Raw genomic sequence first — 13190 nt, forward strand, 5'->3', positions numbered from 1 at the left:
TATATACTGTATATAGACACACACATATATATATACTGTATATACACACACATATACAGTATATACTGTATATAGACACACACATATATATATTGTATATAGACACACACATATATATATATATATACTGTATATACACACACATATATATATACTGTATATATACACACACACAAATATATAGAAATATATATATCTGGCGACAGGGACCCGCTGCGTCCTCTGTGTCTCTGTACAGATATAAGTGTAACACGTACTGGATCCAGCACAGGTGACAGTCTGCCATAGAGCTGACGTGCAGTACATACACTGTGTTATGGGGGCGCTCACCTGTGCGGACCCCGCTCTTCGGCCGCTACTTCTTTGCTCATATAAGGTCTCATTCTGCCATTAAACAATTCGGTTGTCATGGCAGCGGGGGTGGGGCGTTGGTAGGGGGCGTGTCTGGTATAGGGCAGATTGGGGCGGGGCTGTCATGCAGTGCTTGTCTCATCCCTGTAATTTCCTGCTGATGCCACCTGGTGGACAGCATTGGTCAGTACACGCTGAGAATGCTACATTTGCATTGTACTGTGGGAGCTGCTGGTACTACTGGTGCTTCCTGACTGCTGTCCCTATGAGGTATGCAGTATGTCACATGGTGGGGGAGGAACATTTTATATATGTATATGCACTGCTCAAAAAATAAAGGGAACTGTGCGGCCCTCCAAACAAATGCCACCCCACACCATTACTGACCCACTACCAAACCGGTCATGCTGAGGGATGTTGCAGGCAGCAGATCGCTCTCCACGGCGTCTCCAGACTCTGTCACGTCTGTTACATGTGCTCAGTGTGAACCTGCTTTCATCTGTGAAGAGCACAGAGCGCCAGTGGCGACTTTGCCAATCCTGGTGTTCTGTGGCATTTCTTTGGATGGCCGCACAGCCCTCCTTGTGCTCGGCAGAGGTAGCCTGACTGCCATTAGGTACCGAGATGAGATCCTCAGACCCCTTGTGAGACCATATGCTGGTGCGGTTGGCCCTGGGTTCCTCCTAATGCCGGAAAATGCCAGACCTCATGTGGCTGGAGTGTGTCAGCAGTTCCTGCAAGATGAAGGCATTGAAGCTATGGACTGGCCCGCCCGTTCCCCAGACCTGAATCCGGGACACATCTGGGACATCATGTCTCGCTCCATCCATAAAACGGACAAACAACACAAATATTGGTTCTATCTTTTACACATTTGGGGTAGCCCTTAAGAGGGCCATTGGGTCAAAGAGAGAGAGAGAAGAGAGAGGGGAGGGAGAGAAGAGAGAGGGAAGGGAGAGATACCGGGAGATACCAAGAGAGGGAAAAAAGAGAGACCCAACCAGTGCAAGGCTAAGCCGGGCAGGCGGCAGCGGCTATTTATACCCACTGCTGATCTCTGATTGGTGGAAAATCTGGGTATGGCTGCTCTGATTGGTGGAAAAACTGGGTGTGGCTGCTCTGTGATTGGTCAGCATTATGACCTCACAGTGGCGATGACTCATACCTCCTGGGTGGTTGTTTTTAATGTATTTTTTGTTGTAACATTTTGTATGGCTGTTTGGTGCAGGGGGTGGGGTCGGGAGTATTTTAACCCCTGCACACCCCCATGACCATATGCCTCGACCCGTAGAAGCGTGATAGACACGCGAAACGGCCGTCGTCCGCAAAAGGCGCCGCTTCCCTGTATTTTTAATGGAAATGGAATAAAAGAAGATTTTATTAAATCGGTGTGCCACCTCGCTTTCTTCATGTATGAGTAGTATAATAATGATGATTTATCCTGGGGATGGGTTATCAATATCAGATCGGTGGGGCTCCGACACGCGGCACCGGCTCTACCCATCAGCTGATTGCAGCGCTCAAGTGTAAATAGTGTGAAGATTGAACATCACAGCTCCATTCACTGTACTGTGGGTCCTGCAGATCAGCTAATATTCATGTAATAGGAGCTGATCTGCAGCACCAGGGAGCGGCCACTACAGAGTGAACAGATCAGTGATTTTTCAGCTCCTCAACACTGTTTACATCTGACCTCGGCCGAAGCTGCAAACAGCTGATTAGTGGAGGTGCCGTGTGCCGGACCACCACAAATCTGATATTAATGAGCTAACCAGGGGATAAGCCATCAAAATGTTTGTCCTGGAAAATCCCTTTAAGGCCCACCTGCACATAATAAATATATATATATATATATATATATATAGCAAAGAGTGGGAAGGGGTTAATCAAAGGCTCATAAAACGGACAAACAACACAAATATTGGTTCTATCTTTTACACATTTGGGGTAGCCCTTAAGAGGGCCGTTGGGTCAAAGAGAGAGAGAGAGAAGAGAGAGGGGAGGGAGAGAAGAGAGAGGGGAGGGAGAGATACCGGGAGATACCAAGAGAGAGAAAAAGAGAGAGACCCAACCAGTGCAAGGCTAAGCCGGGCAGGCGGCAGCAGCTATTTATACCCACTGCTGATCTCTGATTGGTGGAAAATCTGGGTGTGGCTGCTATTTATACCCACTGCTTATCTCTGATTGGTGGAAAATCTGGGGGTGCCTGCTCTGTGATTGGTGGAAAATCTGGGCATGGCTGCTCTGTGATTGGTCAGCATTATGACCTCACAGTGGCGATGACTCATACCTCCTGGGTGGTTCTTCTGGGCAATTCTGTTTTCTGATTGGTGGAAATTCTAATCAGCATTATGACCTCACAGTGGCCGTGACTCATGTTTCATGGACTGTTCTATCTGGGTGACCTGAAACATGCTGATCTCTGATTGGTTGAAATTCAAGTCATCTTCATGACATCACAATCGAGAAGAATGAATATCCAATTTACTTAATATAAATGACCAGCAATGCTGTTCTCTTAATGGTGGAAATTCAAGTCATCTTCATGACATCACAATCAGCATGTTATTACTGCCGATATGTCCAATTTTTTTCCTAAATTTCCTACGTTTGTCCTAATTTATTAGCACATATATACCACTCATTCCTACAATCAAAGGATCAGGAAACCCCTCTGAAATCAATATCCTACAATTTACCCCAACAGCAAAAAAACAACTATACACAAAATACCAAAAGGTATATCAGATTATTAATGAGCAAATAAAAGACACATAAAAATAATTTTTAGAAATGTGTAGAAAAAATGCTGTAAAGTAAGAATGCTTCAAAAATAGAAATGTTAATGATCTATTTAATCAATTAACAAAATACAAGTGAATGAACAAACGAAAAATCTAGATCCAATCAATATTTCGTGTGACCAACTTTTCACTTTAAAACAGCGTCAATTCTTCTAGGTACACCTGCGCAAAGTCAGGGATTTTGTAATAATACAGTCAGGTGTCTGGTCATACACCATGGCAAGACTGAGCAAGAATACACAAGGAAGTTATACTACATCAGCAAGGTCTCTAAGGCACAAATTTCAAAGCAGATTGAGGGTTCAAGATGTGTCATTCAAGCACTAGTGAAGAAGCACAAGAAAATGTGCAAGGTTGAGGTCAATAGATGCAGTGGTCGGCCAAGGAAACTTAGTGCAGCAGATGTATGACACATTATGGTTACTTTCCTTCAAAAGCGGAAGATGTCCAGCAGTGCCATCAGCTCAGAACTGGCAGCAACCAGTGGGACTCAGCTTCACTCATCTACTGTTCAGAGAAGACTGGCCAGAAGTGGTCTTCATAGCAGAATTATGGTGAAAAAGCCATATCTTCCACATCAAAACAAGGCCAAGTGACGCTGAGTCACTGCATTAAAACAGAGAAAACGGGGAAGGAGGGGGGGGGATTGGCAAGATGTGCGCGGTTGAGCCAAAATATGAAAAATGTGGTTGTTACTGTAGGGAGTTTGTTCACTGAAGGGCTGGAGAGCAGAACAATAATGAGTGTCTGTAGTCAATAGTGATGCATAACCACGGTGAAGGGTCCTGTAAGTTTGGGGCTGCATTTCAGCAAATGGAGTTGGGAATTGGGTCAGACCTCATGCTATAACATTTTCCCCCATCATGGGCCCCTCTCTGGCATATTGTCCCCATTCTGGCATAATTTCCCTCATTCTGGTTTAAGACATCGCTGTTTGCTCCGCTGCACCTCCTGCATTCTTCAATATCCAGATCCATATTCCAGTTTGTCTTCTCTTCTGCACTACGTGAGTCCACAATCAACTGAGGAATACCTACGTCTGCTTACTATCCTTATTTCTGTTTGCATACTACTGTACCTAAGTAAACTTGGACTATCGTTAACGTTTACATACCCTAATAGTAATGAAGGCCGTGCCTTACAGATTAGGTTCTAAGAAGTATTGTTTGGAATGAACTTACCTTCATAAACTGTTTGCTGTGATCTTTTGCACTTGAGTTTAAAATAGACTTTCACACTACTCTTGTCTCAGTCTCTGCTTTTGGCCCACGCCATTGGACTTCAGGGTATCTACTAACATCGTAACAGGCAGTTCCTTTGAGCTCATGATTCTCATTTGGTCTGACATGCACTGTGAGCTGTGAGGTCTTATATAGACAGGTGTGTGCCTTTCCAAATCAAGTCCTATCAGTTTAATTAAACACAGCTGGACTCCAATGAAAGAGTAGAACCATCTCAAGGAGGATCACAAGGAAATGGACAGCATGTGACTTAAATATGAGCAAAGGGTCTGAATACTTATGACCATGTGATATTTCAGTTTTCCTTTTTTAATAAATTTGCAAAAATTTCTACATTTCTGTTTTTTTTCAGTCAAGATGGGGTGCACAGTGTACTTTAATGAGAAAAAAAATGAACTTTTTAGAATTTACCAAATGGCTGCAATGAAACAAGGAGTGAAAAATGTAAAGGGGTCTGAATGCTTTCCGTACCCACTGTATATAGTACTCAATGGGTGTGGCCTGCCTCTGATTGAGAAGTGCCTCTTCCCGCAGTCTGAATAAGGGTCTATCGTTAGGGGTGTGACTAATTTGTTTTCACTTAGGGTGATATATGTCCCGCTTTTAATGAGATTTAATAACATTTGTATTTTAGGGTTTCTATTATAATTCTGGGATTTCCTAATTTGTTTATAGAATTTTTGAATTGCATAACACATAGGATAAGGATAATAGGTTTAGTATATGAGATAGGAAATAGTTATTGATAGAACTAGTGCAGTGGATGGGCACTAGTGTTAATAAAAAGAGGGGCACTTCCTGATAGTGTGCGCCATGTCCCATGATTTGGGAATCTTACAGACCATATTGCACTATCATTAAGTTGCTGTTTTGTTGCTATGCAGTTAGGTTTTCCTTTCTTATAAGTTTGTCCTTTGTCTCTCCCTGTCTCTCTCAGATGTAGCTGTGATGTCAGTAACCCCTCCCTTCTTCTCCATTCTTCTTCCTCATTCACCATCTTCAGCCATGTTAGAAGCTTATGTGCTTCCAGCCCGTTTCTAAAAAAGTCTTTTTACCTGCTGTACATTTGCACATCATCGAGTATTCTGCGAGAAAATAAATCTTCTTCTGAATCTTCAACAATGTGCTTCTTGCAGTCGAGTTAAACTATCTGAAGACATCACTATGTGTGAGTACGGTAAAGAGACAGCCTAGAAACGGTGTCTCACAGCGCCCTATGCTTGCAGCTTAGTCATGGAGTCAGAATAGTGTGAGTTCAGTGAGAGTTAGTGAAGTGCATAGTGAAGGTGAAGTTCAGGTGCGGTGGGCTGCTAGGGGCAGCATGTGTCACTTGTTCCAGGCAGAGGGAGGCATTACTGGGATCCAGAGCAGTCGCTCCAGTCAGGTCCAGAGCCTAAGGTCTGGCATAGGAGCTGCCGGACACTTTGTGTACTCTGAAGTACAAAGGAAGATGGACAGGGACCTGCATAGATGGAAGTTGAAGGCCAGTCCCGGGTGCACTGCAGAGGTGGACGAGAAATACAGGATGAGCTAGCAACAGGGCTGAAGAGGAGTTATGCTAAGAAGGAGGATAATGTGAATTGCTGTGCCTTATCCCATCTGTACCCACCTGATGAACTAGAACTGTCAAGTATATGTTTGACTGTTACAAAGAACTTTGTGTCCCCTAAATTGTGTGCGGCGGCTTCTGAGGAAAGAAGCCTGAAGGCAGTGGAGGCCTGCGGCCTACAAGAGAATGTGCTGCACCCCACACCCTAGAGCACACTGGGACTGGGACACCCATTGTCTGTAAAGTGCCAGAGCGAAATCAGACAGACGTTCAGTCACGACTACCGCTCTGTGCCACTTTACAAGATGAGTGATAAGGGAACTTCTCGATCAGAAGAGAAGAGGAAATAATGGTCGCTGCCCAAACTGTGACAAGAACAGGACCACAATGTGTGTCACCCTGGCCTGGATGCCACAAATGTATAATAAAGCTGTGTCTGAGAGCAAAGGGGAGGTCCTCTAGTCAAGGGCCATTAGCATGCAATACCTCCTGTCACAGGCCAGTAGGGGGAGCAGGCTGCCCCTATAAAAGCTGGAACTGGGGGCAGGGTTAGAGAGAACTGGACAACCTGTCTCTGGATTGAGAGGTGTCCCAGAGCCGGGACAGACAGTTGTGTTGCAGCCTAAGAGGACGTGTGGCAGTAGGAGAGCCACGAGCCAGGGACAAAACGCGAAGTGAGTCTGTCCTGGCAGATAAAGAAACTAATCTTCCAGACTTTGGTGTCTGAGGCTGTGAGGATTCCACATCCTACAGCAGATAACCAGTCCGCAGGGGACTGTATGTTCCTTGGCCTAAGAAGCCCGGAGGCTCCGCCACAGCAGAAGGGACCAACAGAGCCGTACCAGGCCGGGAGTAGCAAGGGACCCAAGTTGCAAGCCATACGGGCGAGAGGACACGGTGAGCTCAGGAACGTGGGCTGTTACATTACCAGAAGGGAAATAGCCAGAAGGAGCACAGAGAGCATGGTAGGCCGACACCCTCACTCTGACCAGGGCCAGCTTCCCACTTGCTCTCAGACATCCAGGCCCCCTCCTAGCCGGGCCTGTTTCTGGGTCGTTTTACCTGTTCTAATAAAGACCCTGAACTGTTTAAGAGGCCTCCGTTTCCTGGCTAACGCGGTTGGAATCATCTCCTCCATCATCCATCATACACTGCCCTGGGGCCCTACTCTTCCCGTGGGGAGTTGTACTATTCGGAGCTGCACATTTACATCTGCCCCAGAGGTCTGCACTGCAGCGGCGGTTAGCACTGACCGCAATCCACGGGTGGCGTAGTCGGACATTACTTAAAACTTATAAAGGACTGCCACTGGCCTGACCACCCTGAGCCACGGACCGGGTTGCCACCACTACCCCCATCTTCTCCCTATTGCCCGGCTCCGAGTGCCCGAGAGCAAATACATTAAATCACTAGCAGACAGTGCAGTTATCAAACAATAAAAAATAGACAGGATTCAAATGCAAGCAACATAATGTCAGAACTGATATACACATTAAGTGACTAGATTCCCTGGATAGCTAAATTCGCTGCTGAGGCCAGAACATGGGCTGCCCAGCACTATTTAAGTGCAACCCATGAAGATAGACACTCTAATTTACAAGGCCATAACATATAGGTGCATCTCACAAAATTAGAATATCATCAAAAAGTTAATTTATTTCAGTTCTTCAATGCAAAAAGTGAACCTCATATATTATATAGAGTCATTGCAAACACAGTGATCTATTTCAAGTGTTTATTTCTGTTAATGTCGATGATTATGGCTTACAGCCAATGAAAACACAAAAGTCATTAACTCAGTAAATTAAAATAATTAACAAAAAACACCTGCAAAGACTTCCTAAGCATTTAAAAAGGTCCCTTAGTCTGTTTCAGTAGGCTCCACAATCATGGTGAAGACTGCTGACTTGACAGATGTCCAGAAGGCAGTCATTGACACACTCCACAAGGTCCCAGAGTTCCAATTTTCATTTGAAATCAAGGTCCCAGAGTCTGGAAGAAGAGTGGAGAGGCCACGATCCAAGCTGCTTGAGGTCTAGTGTGAAGTTTCCACAATCAGTGATGGTTTGGGGAGCCATGTCATGTGCTGGTGTAGGTCCACTGTGTTTTTTCAACACCAAAGTCAGCGCAGCCGTCTACCAGGAAATTTTAGAGCATTTCATGCTTCCCTCCGCCACAGTATCATAGCTACCAGGGGGCCAAAGGGGCGGTGGCCCCGGGCCCCTCGCTCTTAGGGGGCCCATCCAGGGCTACGCCAGTGTAACTGTATCTGGCATGCCCCTGGTGCCAGCATCGGGCCCCACCGCCCGTCACCGCCGCAAGTTTACTGATGAGAGAGGGAGCGCGGATCTCTCTCCCATTAGTCCCTTCTGTGACTGACGTCCCTGGCATCATCACTTGGCGCCCGGCCCGCTGTGCTGAAGATGTGTGCGGGCTGGGTGCTCTGAGCAGCGAGGGAACCAGGAGGAGAGGTGAGTACCGTTTATTTATTTTTTGCCGGGTGGGGGGCGGCATTATATTACAGACTCTGCCTATGGGAAGGGGGAGGTGCATTATACTACAGACTCTGCCTATGGGGGGCATTATACTACAGACTCTGTTTATGAGCAAGGGAGGGCATTATACTACAGACTCTGCCTATGGGGGGGACATTGTACTACAGACTCTGCCTATAAGAGGGGGAGCATTATACTACAGACTCTGCCTATGGGGGGTGCATTTTACTACAGACTCTGCCTATAGGTGGGGCATTATACTACAGACGCTGCCTATGAGATGGGGGGGCATTATACCACAGACTCTGCCTATGAGATGGGGGGGGCATTATACTACAGATTCTGCCTATGAGGAAGGGGGGGGCATTATACTACAGACTCTGCCTATGAGGAGGGGGGAGCATTATACTACAGACTCTGCCTATGGGGGGGGCATTATACTGCAGACTCTGCCTATGGGGGGGCATTATACCACAGACTCTGCCTATGATGAGGGGGGGAGCATTATACTACAGACTCTGCCTATGGGGGGGAGCTTTATACTACAGACTCTGTCAATGGGGGGAGCATTTTACTACAGACTCTGCCTATAGGGGCGCATTATACTATACGAAGGACTATGGGGAGTGCATTATACTATATTGAGGACTATCTGGTGCATTATACTATGGGGGGGCATTATACTACAGACTCTGCCTATGGGGGTGCATTATACTATATGAAGGACTATGGGGAGTGCATTATACTATATTGAGGACTATCTGGTGCATTATACTATATGTAGGCTATTTATACAGTGTGGGAGATAATGTGGGTTCTTTGAACAGTGTGGGGGCCATCATACAGTGTGGGAGATAATGTGGGATCTTTGTATGGTGTGGAGGCCATCATACAGTGTTGGAGCCATCAGCTTGGGGGCTACTAAGGGGTCAGTATACTGTGTGGGGGTACTATACAGTGAGGGGGAATTATATAGTGAATAGGAGAACATCATACTGGTTAGAGCGGAGCTCTACATGGGGGGAGACTCAGGACATTATTAAATCTTAGGTGGGCACTTATTGTTATAGGGGAACTCAGGTTATCGTGACTGTCGAAGGGGCACTATTACTTTGTAGGGTGCACAATGTGGGCACTGTTTTCTAGGACACTTGCACACGGCATTACTTTATTTTAGAGGTTTGTTTTACCATCTAGAGGGCACACAGTAGGTGCAGTAATAGGGACACATTTTGCAGCAGAGGCTCAGTATTGGGGTATCAGCAGGATGAGAAGTTTGTGCAGGTTGGGGATAGATGTGGTCAGTGCCTGAAATGTAAGGAGTCAAATGTGTCTTTGTTGTGATCTCTGCATACCTGAGACTCTGAGCCCTGGCTGGAGAAGTTGTCGTGTCGGTCTGGGCCAGAAGGAAAAGACGGGAAAAGTGAACAATTTAATCAGAAAGAACGTCAGCTGTAAGGTACTATATATAACTGAGCTGTGATCTCTTATATGTTCTGCAGGACTGGCATCTATCAATATATGTCACCATATGGCGGTAATATCAGTGCTGGTCTTTGTATAGAGATTATTTTTAGTAACAGCGCGGTCATCTGCTGAGGTTTTCCTACATCCACTATCTGGGTGCGCCGCTATAGTTGTAATCAGGGTTACCTGGTTAGAGGCCCACTCAGAAGTTTCGGCCCCCTGAACCAAAACCTTAGCTACGCCAAGCTTTTTGGAGATGGAAATGTCATTTTCCAGCAGGACTTGGCCCCTGTCCACACTGCCAAAAGTACTAATACCTGGTTTACACACAACAGTATCACTGTGCTTGATTGGCCAGCAAACTCGCCTGACCTTAACCCCATAAAGAATCTATGGGGTATTGTCAAGAGGAAAATGAGAGACACCAGACCCAACAATGCAGACGAGCTGAAGGCTTCTATCAAAGCCACCTGGGCTTCCATAACCCCTCAGCAGTGCCACAGGCTGATCCCTCCATGCCACATTGCCGCATTGATGCAGTAATTGATGTAAAAGGAGCCCCGACCAAGTATTGAGGGCATTTATTGAACATACATTTCAGTAGGATAACATTTTGGATTTTGAAAACATTTTTCAAGCTGTTGTTATAAAGTATTCTAATTAATTGAAATAATGACTTTTGAGTTTTCATTGGCTGTAAGCCATAATCATCAACATTAACAGAAATAAACACGTGAAATAGATCACTCTGTGTGTAATGACTCTATATAATATATGAGTTTCACTTTTTGTATTGAAGAACTGAATTAAATTAACTTTTCTGGTGATATTCTAATTTTGTGAGATGCACCTGTAGATGGGCTTGGCTGCACCCTGAATAAAAATAGCATGTAAAAAATATATATGATATATATGAGGTATTGGTCGATATTTTGGCCAAAATATACAAGCTCGCAACCTGCTCAAGGGTCCTCATACTTGCGAGTCCCTACACTAACATTAAAAGCAAAGTCACAAAAACAAGGAATTAAAGTTCCCACCAAAATTCAAGAATTAACACCGCAAATACAGCAACAATAATTACAAGGATGCAGCAAACCCATATAATGAAGAAGTCAGCAACACAGGTGCAAAATATTGATGAGACAACCACTCACAACCTACCAATTCATGGAGGGGGTGATTGCTTAGTATTAAAACTGCACACAAATAAGCCTTGTATAGGGCACTGGTCACACACAGGTAGTGCACAATGTCTGGCTTACAGCCTATTAGTGAAGCCCAAACTATTAGATTAGGCGGGCTGCCCAGCACTTTTTAAGTGCACCCCATGAAGACAGACACCCTAGTTTACAAGGCCAACATTGATGGGTCTGGCTGCACCCTGAATAAAAATAACGTGCAAAAAATATATATGATATATATGAGGTATTAGTAAATATTTTGGCCAAAATACACAAGCTCGCAACCCGCGTCAAGGGTCCTCATAATTGCGAGTCCCTACACTAACATTAAAAGCAAAGACAAATTTAAATTCCCACCAAAATTCAAGAATTATCACAGCAAAAAAAGGGCAACAGTGTTTACCTGCCTAGGTCTCAGTACTAATCATACCATATAATAACGATGACAGCAATACAGGTGCAAAATACTGATGCGACAACCACTCACATATTACCAATTAATGGAGGGGGGTGATTACATAGTATTAAAACTTTACCCAAAAATTATATGGGATTGCTACATCCTAATAGTGCATTAGTTCTGAGATCTGGGCAGGTAAATGCTATATTAATAATTGATTTTTGGGGGAAAGTTAAATTCTCTTTTGTTGGCTTTACTTTTAATCTAACTGAAATAAACAAAAGCTTTTTTCCTAAACATTAGGATCTGTGTAGAGCCATCAGCTCAAAACGGCTTCCTCGGACAGACTTGGCATAAGCAGGTCAAAAGGAACCCTGACCTTTACCATTACACCCCTGTACAGGAATGGAGACTTACCACATGCTCATGGTTGCATCTACAGAGTAGCTGCTGGCCAGAGGAGCGAGCTTGAGGCTATAACTCTAACTAAAGCTTTTTTATTACTAAATGATGGGTTCTGTCTAAGGCCATTGGCTCAAAAAGGCTTCCTCGGACAGACTTGGCGCAAGCTACTCCATTCTGCAGATCCCAAGGGAACCCTGGCCTTTACCATTACACCCCTGTATAGGGATAGATACTTACCATAGGCCCAGGGCTGCATCTACAGAGTAGCTGCTGGCCGGAGGAGCGAGCTTGAGGCTATAGTGGTTGATTCAACTCTAACTAAAGCTCTTTTTTCCTTAAATACTGGGATCTGTTTAAGGCTGTTGGCTCAAACAGACTTCCTCGGACAGACTTGGCGCAAGCTACTCCATTCTGCAGATCCCAAGGGAACCCTGGTTTTTACCATTACACCCCTGTACAGGGATAGATACTTACCATAGGCCCAGGGTTGCATCTTCAGAGTAGCTGCTGGCCGGAGGAGTGCGCTTGAGGCTTGAGTAGTTGAATCAATCCTAACTAAAGATAATCCTATCTAATGACACTTTCTTGTTAGGACCTGTCTGAGGCCTATGGCTCAAAAAAGCTTATTTGGAAAGACTTGGCAAAAGCCAGTCTATCCTACAGGTTCCAAAGGAACTCTGGCCTTCACTCTTACAGCCCTGTACAGCGATAAAGACTTATTACATGGCCTTGAATGCATCTACATAGTAGATGCTGACTGGAGGGGCAAACTTAAGGCTAGAATGGTTCAGCCAACCCTAACTATTGCTACTTTCTTAAATGTTAAGATATTTCTGAGGCCGTTGGCTCAAACAGGTTTCCTTGGACAGACTGGGCGCAAAACACACCATTTCTGATGGTTCCAAATGAACCCTGGGCTTCACCCTTGAACCTCAATACAGGGACAGTTTCATAGTTTTAAGGTTGAAAGACACAAGTCCATCAAGTTCAACCTAAAAGCTAATGTGTTGATCCAGAGGAAGGCAAAAACCCCATGAGGCAGATGCTAATTGCCCCATATTAGGGGAAAAATTCCTTCCCGACTCCACATATGGCAATCAGACTAGTTCCCTGGATCAACATCCCATAACAAAATCTAGTACGGATAACCTGCAATTTTATATTATTCAAGAAAGGCACACACATACCCTCCTTGAATTTTGTTTTAGAAAATTAAGTATTTCAAGTTCATGTGGTAGACAGTTTCATAACCTCATTGCTCACACAATAAAAATTTGCCAACTAACTTCCTTTA

The sequence above is a fragment of the Phyllobates terribilis genome, unplaced genomic scaffold (genome assembly GCF_046119375.1).
Source record: "Phyllobates terribilis strain yellow unplaced genomic scaffold, ASM4611937v1 Scaffold_347__1_contigs__length_1996218, whole genome shotgun sequence".
NCBI lineage: Eukaryota > Metazoa > Chordata > Amphibia > Anura > Dendrobatidae > Phyllobates > Phyllobates terribilis.